The 9,681-nt window shown below is 33.9% G+C and overlaps 1 non-coding gene across 1 annotated transcript; it reads left to right on the top strand.

Moving 5' to 3' along the window:
- The first annotated feature begins 566 nt into the window (after positions 1 to 566).
- LOC141709275 (small nucleolar RNA R71) lies at positions 567 to 673 on the top strand. Its single transcript, XR_012569861.1, has one exon. It is a non-coding gene; the product is annotated as a small nucleolar RNA R71 (small nucleolar RNA).
- Positions 674 to 9,681: the final 9,008 nt, after the last annotated feature.

The following is a 9,681-nucleotide window of genomic DNA, read 5'->3' as shown; positions in this document are numbered from 1 at the left end:
TATTACATTGTTGCAGCTGGAGTTGTTGTCTTGGTGCATATTGCAGTTGCTGAAAACCAATAGGGTTGTATTACTTTGCTGCATACTGCTGATAAGGTTGCTGAACCGCATTCTGAGTATTGCTCCATGTGAAGTTAGGATGATTGCAGTTATTGGGATGATAGGTGTCGGGAACAGGCTGTTGCGATCTCTGAAAGTTGCTCACGAACTGAACTGATTCAGTAGAAATAGCACACTGATTAGTCTCGTTCACACCATCACAAAGCTCACAGACACTAGTGATCTGATTAACTCCATAATTAGCCAAAGAATCCACCTTCATCGTCAAAGCCTTAAGCTGAGCAGCTATAGCAATAGCTGCATCCACTTCCAGAATTCCTGATACCTTTCCCTGAGGTAGTCTTTGAGTAGGATTATAGTACTCATTAGCAACCATCAGTTCAATCAATTCATAAGATTCATTGTAGCTTTTAGCCTCCAAGGCTCCTCCTGATGCTACATCAAGCATGGGTCTAGAAGTAGCACCCAATCCATTATAAAAGCAGTTAATGATTATCCAGTCAGGAATCCCATGGTGAGGACACTTTCTAAGCATCTCCTTGTAGCGATCCCATGCCTCACATAATGATTCTCCAGATTGCTGAGCAAATTGAGTAAGTGCATTTCTGATTGCAACAGTTTTCACTATAGGAAAGAATTTAGTTAGGAACTTTTGAGCAAGATCCTCCCATTTGGTGATAGACCCTGGTGGTAGAGTATGTAACCAACACTTAGCTTTATCCCGTTGAAAGAATGGGAAAAGCCTCAACTTAATAGCATCTTTGGAAACTTCATTGAACTTGAAGGTGTCACAAATCTCGATGAAATCTCTGATGTGCATGTTGGGGTCTTCTGTCAGAGAACCCTCAAACTGAACTGAGTTCTATATCATCTAAATCGTGCTCAACTTGATCTCAAAGGTGTTAGCCAAGATGGCTGGTCAGACAATGCTAGACTAAATATTATTAATCTTCGGTTGAGAGTAATCCATCAAAGCCTTCAGATTTGCTTCTGGTTTTCCCATTGCAATAAGAGCTTATTCTTCAACTTTCTCCTCGACAATAACTTCCTCAAAAACTTCCTTAGCTACCAAAACTTCTTCCTCAGCTTGATCCAGAGTTCTTTTATGAGACCAAGAACGCGTATTCATATACGCTCTCTAGAGTACCTGAAACACGACAAGGAAATAACTAAGTAACAATGTCCGAGTCAATGAACTTTAACGACCATTGATGACAAACACATAAACTAAAAATTAACACCTAGTCCCCGACAACGGTGCTAAGAACTTGTTATGACGATAACACGCGCTAATATTCACGCAAGTATACGCGATCACAACTAATATAGAATTATTTCTAGTTCATTACCACATAGACTGGTTTAGGTTAATTTCAATCAATGCACTTATGCAAAAATGGTATGGTTATTATTCAATGCTAAGACGGATAACAAATTGAGGTTGTTTATAACTACGATTAACTAAAAGATTATACTAAAGAACATTAACTAAGATATTAAGAGGATTGTTTTACTATATGACATAGACATGGGATTCTAACTTTATTACTACATCATTCAATAGCCTTTTTGTTCTTAACCTTAGCATGCAATGGTGATGACACTAATCAGATAACACGAACCTAGTAAATGCCAACTTTCGTTGTACGATTACCCTACTACCAGACATCCATAAATTAGATAAAAGCTGAATAGACACCGATTATATTGAGACCCTATATATCTATAGAATTTGACAACATAATGGTTTAATGCACAATTTATCTATCATGATTAAATAGGGTAATTCATTTGGTTAAAATTACCTACGAATCATGCACAACAATACATAAACCTATGATAGCATGGCAAGTTCTAAACCTCTAAATTCACTTTCGCTTCATTAGAGATTAACACGCTATCTTATAAGTTCGTGATGCTCATAAGACGAATAAGCACAACAATACTAGGTTATCATACAATCACCAAACAGTAAGGCATCGAAACAATTAACTAAAGAAATCCATAAGTAAATCCGCTAGAACCCCACGATAACGATTAGCCCATAATTGGACTCATCACCAGCGTGGGTTCCAATAAAAGCATGGTATAATAAACGTAGTCTTTATACTGAATAAATAATAAAACCAAGTACGTTACACAAGAGTATACATTCACAAATAAGAAAACTAGCATCCAAGATTACAACTTAAAATAAAGAATCACAAGAATAACTAGATCCTCTTCGCCTTGGTTGAATTGTGCTATACGACCTTCTTACGCCTTCTCCTTAAGCTCTGGTATGTCTTGTTATGAAAAAGAATCATAAGTTTTTATTATATATAAGTTGTAGAATCAACCAGGGCTTCAAACTCTCAAAATCCAAGTAGAAATAGAATTCTATCATCCCGACTTGGTGCGGGCGCGCGCTTCACCAGCGGGGGCACGCTACAAATCTGCATCTCGGCGCGGGCGAACGCTACTACAGCGCGGGCATGTTGACCTTCGTGAAAAAATACTGATTGTTATTTTCTTCCATGGTTTAAGATGGTGATCTACGAGCAAACTTCCGAGACATCTTCCTAACACCAATTTAGCACCAAAGCAATGCTCAATCTCTTGATTCTTTTATTTATGCCTGAAATGCAAAATACTACAAAAACATATAAAAAAACACAAATAACTTGAGTACAAAAACATCAATTCAAGCATTTATAGGACATAATAAGTGGACATAATTGCCACTTAATAATATCAACTTCTAAACTTTCCGCCTTTCAAAATGATTGATTTCTTCTTGCATAGCAATAACCCAATTTATATCTTCAAGTGCCTCATCCACTTTCTTGGGCTCTTTTTCTGAAAGAAACCTTGAGAAATGATAATCATTTTGTGTGATACATATAGTTCTCACTCTTGTGTCAGGATCACCAATGATCAATTTAAAAGGATGGTCTCTGTTCCAAACCCTCTATCTTGATAGATAAGATCTTAATATTTCCTCTTGTTCATCATTATATTGAGTGTCAACGGTAGATCCTCTTCCTGCTCCCCCGGAGTTGGTGCCTCCATGGCTTGATGATTTCGTTCTTTGATTAGTGTTGTATTAGGGCTTTCCGTCTTATCTGCATTATTATCACTATCACCATTTGAACCAGGATCATTGTTTCCATTGATAGTGGGAATAACAGGAGCAACCTTAGGTTCGTCTTCATATAAAGGATCATCTAAAATATTTTAAAATTCCATAGATTCAGAATCCTTTTCTCTCATTAGGCTTGCTAGTTTGGTATCGTCGAATGTTACATAAAGGCTTTCAATCACCTTCTGATCAGCAATCACATAGACCCTCTATGCTTTAGATTCCAGAGAATATCCAAGAAATATGCGTTATTCTGCTTTAGCATTAAACTTTCCGAGATGCTCATTTCCTTCCTTAATCACAAAACATTTAGCTCCAAACAAATGAAAATCTTTCAGTGTTGGTCTGTTGTCATTCATGATCTTATAAGGAGTCTTTTCATTATCTTTATTAATCAGGGTATGATTCTAAGTGTAACAAGCTGTGTTTACCGCTTCAGCCCAAAAGTAGGTATGAAGTCTTTATTCACTTATCAAAGTCCTTGTTGCTTCAACCAAGGTATGATTCTTCCTTTCTACTACTCCAATTTGTTGGGGAGTTCTTGGTGCTGAATACTGTCTCGAAATACCTTTCTTAGTACATAATTCATTAAGAAAATCATTTTTTAATTCAGTTCCATTATTTGATATGATCTTCCTAATAGGTAACTTCGCTTCCATCTCAATCTTCTTTATGTGATCAACAATCATCTCCGATGCTTCATCCTTTGATTGTAAGGACAACACCCATGTGTACTTAGAGTATGTTGCCCAATAAAATAATTATTTAAGGGAGGTTGGATACAATTACTAAACAAATCGGTGTATTACAGAAGTAAAGTAAGCACAGATGAATTAAATAATAGTGTATATTGATCTTTTTATAAACTATTACAAAACTCTCTCAAGAACAATATTCTTAAGAGCTGCTAGGTTATAAAATACTCGAGTTGTGTACCAAACATAAAGCATTAACCTATTGTTCGTTTATATACTGCACAACTACAATCAATCTCTATCAATTATAAGATTTTTTATAGTATGACTCTACTACTTTCTATACATATCGAAATCAACTATGATCCTATGAATCAGCACCTTCTGATTTACCTTGTAGCTTTGACTTGTCATTCAAGTCATTCTCAACGGATAAGGTATTTGCTTAAGAGATCAATCAATGATAATGAAAGAATAATAATAAAGGATACTTGCATAATTAAGATTCATTGCAGCGAAATATAAAATATTTAACTATTCTGAATTTAAATTAGGGAAAAAATACCTGCCTCAAGGGATCAAACCTCTGATATTTAATCATCTACCATATAATTTGGCTCTGGTATAACTGTATTTCCATCAATAGGCTATCTGACTTTTCCTTGTCAATCACCATTCTATATTTATCTCATCTCTGTATCTATCCGTCTCATGTATCACTTATAACCAAGCTTTACTTTTAATCTCTATGTCTAGCCTTGAACGCCTCAAACTATGTGTATCTATTATAAATGATACTATTTTCATTAACTGACAATATTACATGTCTAATTTATATGTCTATCCTTATTGTCTACCCACCCAATGTTAATAGATAGGGCTCATATTAAACTATATAAAATTTAAAAGACATGTGACACATAATTCATATAGCATGTAAACATATAATTCACATATCACATAATCTATATAACAAATAACTCAATTCGTCAAAACATTTGACTCGATATGTTTAAAATTAAAATTGAGTCGAAATACGACTTTTTGATAGATAAGCGACTCAGAAACATTTACAAAATCAAGCAACCTTTCAAACGAAAGAATTTATGTCTCAAAATTATTTATAATGGAAGCAAAATATTTTTCTAAGTTTAGATGCGTTCGTTTTGTATTAAACGGATGAACGGTGTGATATCCTGTATTTTTCAGAATTATTATTATTCTTCTTTGAACATGTTTATGTGCTTTTCTGATTTGAAAGGAATACAATTGTGGATATTTTATTCATGCATAATGAGTTTCTGTCATTAAATGGCTTAATGTGTTAATTGGTAATTGGTGTCGATCCCTTTCGTATTATGAAAGTATTTAAATACTTTTACTATTTCAAAATTTTATCTGAATGCCGATCGTTTTAGCGATATCGGTAAATTGAGTGTATTTTTCAGTCTTGGGGATCGAGTGGATATTTTGCTCACCTCAGTATTTTATCTATGTCACAAATGTTGGTATTTTATCCATGTTCACCCGTGCATAGGGTGAGGTTTGAAAATATTTGAAAATAATATTATACAACTATTTTGTTACATGTTAAATTAAGTCTTATGTGTTTAATATTATTTAAAAATGTTTCTTGCCATGATATAACACGTAACAGACTTGTATGTGGTCCTAGAAGGATCAGAGTATTTTTCGGATACCCGTTATGTGTTTATAATGCATTCATATGAAATTATAAGCAATTTGGACACGTGTTTATTAGAATTTTTATCGAGGTACTTGTATTATCTCGTTTTGCATGCGGTTGCATACGTTATATGTGTTTTCAGGGTTTCTTGTTAATTTAGGAAATGTTTCGGTTTCTCAAAAATAAACGGATCGGGACCCTACCAGGACGTCAAAGACTATAAAATTCATATTTTCATTTTTATAAAATCATGCATATTTTAAAGATCGATTATTTTTGCATTTTTTAATCATTCATAATTTTTGGAGAATTTCGACATTAATATTGTCTTTACTTAAAAATATTATTTTATAATTATTCTCAATAATTATTATTTTTGTGCCTAATTATTTTAATTAAGGTTTCAAAACACCCTTAACTTATTTTAGGGCAATAATTTTTCTGTAATTATAAATAGCTGAATTTATTTATTTTATTTCATAATTATCTTGAAAATTATAAAAAAATCAGAAAACATCCCAAAATTCTAGAAAATTCTTTGTATTGTTCTTGAGAATCAAATCCAAATTTGGAGATGACTGGGAGCTCATAAATTGATGTATTAGTAACCAAGTTGAAGCCCTCGATCTCCTCTTTCATAATCATCAAAATCATTATTGGATTGGTAATTTGTAAATTTAATTTTTAGGGATTACGTTCAAAATTGGGGCTTTTGATTTCTGAGAGTTTTTGGTTTTTTTAATGACATAATTAGCTTCTACATGATCAGTAGAATCGATTGATACCAATTTTATTGATGTTGTAGTTCGGGTTTGTTAAAGTCGAGTTTTCGGTTTTGTTAATTTTTATATTTTGATTTTCTAGATTATGTAAATATCGATTATTTTTTTTATGAGGTAATTAGATTGTATGTTTCTCAAGTTTCGATTTGAGATATTATTCGTTGCATTTCATTAATAATTGTACGAAGTCACTATTTCGCCGGACTTGGAGCTCAAGTCGCTGATTTTAATGGTTTTGACCGGATTTTTGGTTCGTTCTTCGCCAAGAATAAAAGGCATGTACTTGTTTCTTCTTGTTTTCGATTTATCTGAGTTGCTGAAAAGTGATTGAGTCGATTAGGATTGAAAAGTGGAGTGAGTCGGGCCGTTTCGGCCTTGTCGGGGTGCTGGAAAAATGCCGCTGTTGGCCGAAAGTGGAGTGATTTTTATTTATTTTTTAAAAATATCTTATAAACAGAATTAGAAAGTAGAAGACCAAAGGTTCAAGAGTTGTAATGATTGGTCATCTGTTATACAAGACATAAGGGTTGGTATGTTAAGCAATCTCATATCAAGAATCAGTATGTGGTGGATATGTATCTGTGGAGTAGTATCTTATAGGTGTGGTTCGTATCCAAGAATTTAAAAATCAGTGATTACAAGAAATTAGGCTTGCGCCTCAAGATCAATAAGAATCCGCGTTTAGGGTTAAGTACTTCAAATTAACTGCAATATAGAACAAGAACCATTAGGAATACTTGCAATTATATTACAAGGAAGAGCAGAAACACTTGCCTTATCAATTCGCTTTTATTCTACTTGCACTCGTCAATTGGTTCCCACTCACTGACTACTTGCTTTCCCTTTCTACGTCTCACTTCCAATGTTAATCATTACATGTATTGTTAGGTCACACATACTGTAGAAGGGCGTTGAATACATTGTTTAGCACAATCAAATCGAATATAAAAACTTAAGTAATAGAAAACAGATTGTATTCAGCACAATAAACTCTGTTACAATATGGAACTGTCCTCTCTCAGTGATGAACAAATTATCACGAGAGCTGCTAGAGTTACAAAGAATAATAACTTCGATAATCGTAACACTTATAGTGTAAACTCTATGACTGTGTTTATATACTACACAGTTACAAGATAATCTTCTAATTGATATGGAATATAATTCTGCTTCCTAAAATATATCAACTAGTTATCTTTTCTTCCAAGTATTCTATTCTTCATAGAATCCTTCTTCATGCACAATTCTTTCTGTCTTAGTGTCGATCTTCTTTCCTTTCAATCAGCCGCCTGCCTTATCTGAAAGTCATCTTAAGTCTTGATATTATCTCCTGATAAATATCTTCTGAACCTTAAGTTCTGATAACTTAAGTTCTAATATCTTAAGTTCTGTCTTCAGTATAAGTGCTGATTTCCAGTTAAGTACTGATTTGTCCGGTTATGTAAGATCTGAAAACTAAACACAAATCATATTACACATGACATTATCAAATATATCTAACAATCTCCCCCAACTTGTAAATTAGCATAATATACAAGTTCAACAGATATTTGATGATGTCAAAAAAATTAAGTACAAATGCATGAGAATTTGATTAGATAACGACAACTTACAGTCATTTCAACTTTACCATCTTTAACTTTTGATAACCGCTTCAGTCTATATAAACTTCAGAATTTAAGTAGTTGTAGATCTTTGACTTGGCTTCAACTTTCAATTTCTTCTGATCTCTTTGATATCAGGAGTTGTCCTGAGATAGTTCTTCAACAAACATCTCTCTGCATATTCAAGTTCATTGACCATCCTCCTTTTAGCATTTATCAATTCAGCTGTATCTTCTCCAGTTTGAAAAATAGCTGCTCTGAGATCATTTATCTTAGCTTTTCTTATCTCCTGATCTAGTCTAATCAGATATGCCTTGTCAGAATCTAGATTGAATACCACAGCCTTATAACCCAGAAAAGTAGTTATAATCCTAGCAAAGTTAGGCTTCATATAGACAATATAACCCTTGTGATCTCTGTACTTGGGACAGTATGTGTTGTCAAACTTTACAGAATAAAGCTTCTTCTGTCTTTGAATTTGAGATTTTAAATATCCTGCAGCACTATCTGTTAATCTGTCTTTCACTTGAAGTAGGAATAGAACATGTTCCAGTTCTTCAAAATACTTCAGTGGTATAGTATTTTTCTTAATCTGGTATACCCTTCCATCTGTCATAAAATATAACAAGATATGTTCTTTAAAGAAGGTATGGCAAACCATTTGTACAGATTCAAGTCGATTCAATCTTTCAGGAGTTGCTCCAACACCTGGTTCACTTAAGGAAGTTGGATCATTGGTAGTGTTATGTACTCTTCTTTCATCAGAACTACCCAACCCAGATTTATCTCTTGGTTCCTTTCCTGTAGCAACTCTTTCTTCAAAACCACTTGTTGCAGTCTTCAAAGATTAGCTTTGGTGAATCCTGGTATGAGTATCTTTGAAAGTTTAACATGAGCAATGTCATAGGTTTCCTTTTCCTTATCTTCTGATATCAAGCCAACTTGAGCTATGTCAGAGGTTGCTTGCTTCACTGTCATATCAGAACTTACTAAATCTTGACTCTGAACAACATGAGCCATGTCAGAGGTTGCATAAAAAATTTTCTTATGCATCAGAGTAAGATTAGTATCTACTTCATCATCAATTATTTCATAATCCATGAGTGGCATATAAACCTTAATAGGTTCATCAACCTTTTCTTTGCCCTTGGACCTTGGATCAATTTCCATTTGTGATTTGGCATTGGTTGCCTCAGAACTTGTTCTTTCCTTTATCACAATACCATTACGCTTTGGAAATTTCTTTTCAACAACAGAAGCTTCATATTTTGTCTTGACACCTTCTGCTTTGAGTCTAGCTTCTTTTTTCTTTAGACTCTCAAAGTCTATTCCTGGATTTTCTTTAAGAAATAACTGCTTTGAAATTTCTTCATCAAGTTCTAGATATCCACCAGAACTTATCCTTTTACCAGTATCAGAACTTATTCTTCTCCCAGTATCAGAACTTGTTCCTTGACTTGTAATTCTAGCTTTACTTGATGAAAGTCCTTTGCCTTGACCTTGACCTCTACCCTTATTAGAGTTTCCTCGGTCATCATTTCCACCATCCAGACCTCTACCCTTATTAGAGTTTCCCTGGTCATCATTTCCATCATCCTTTCCTTTCAGTGTCTGAATAGATTTGTATTTGGACTTAATCACTTTCTCCCCCTTTTTGGCATCAGCAGGTAATAGAAGAAAGACAAGAAATTCCACTGAGGATTGGATCTCATTGAGTTGACTTTGGTGAGAA

The sequence above is a fragment of the Apium graveolens genome, chromosome 2 (genome assembly GCF_009905375.1).
Source record: "Apium graveolens cultivar Ventura chromosome 2, ASM990537v1, whole genome shotgun sequence".
Taxonomy (NCBI): Eukaryota; Viridiplantae; Streptophyta; class Magnoliopsida; order Apiales; family Apiaceae; genus Apium; species Apium graveolens.
The sequence above is the reverse complement of the archived record's forward strand: the minus strand, read 5'-3'. Positions and strand labels throughout refer to the sequence as shown.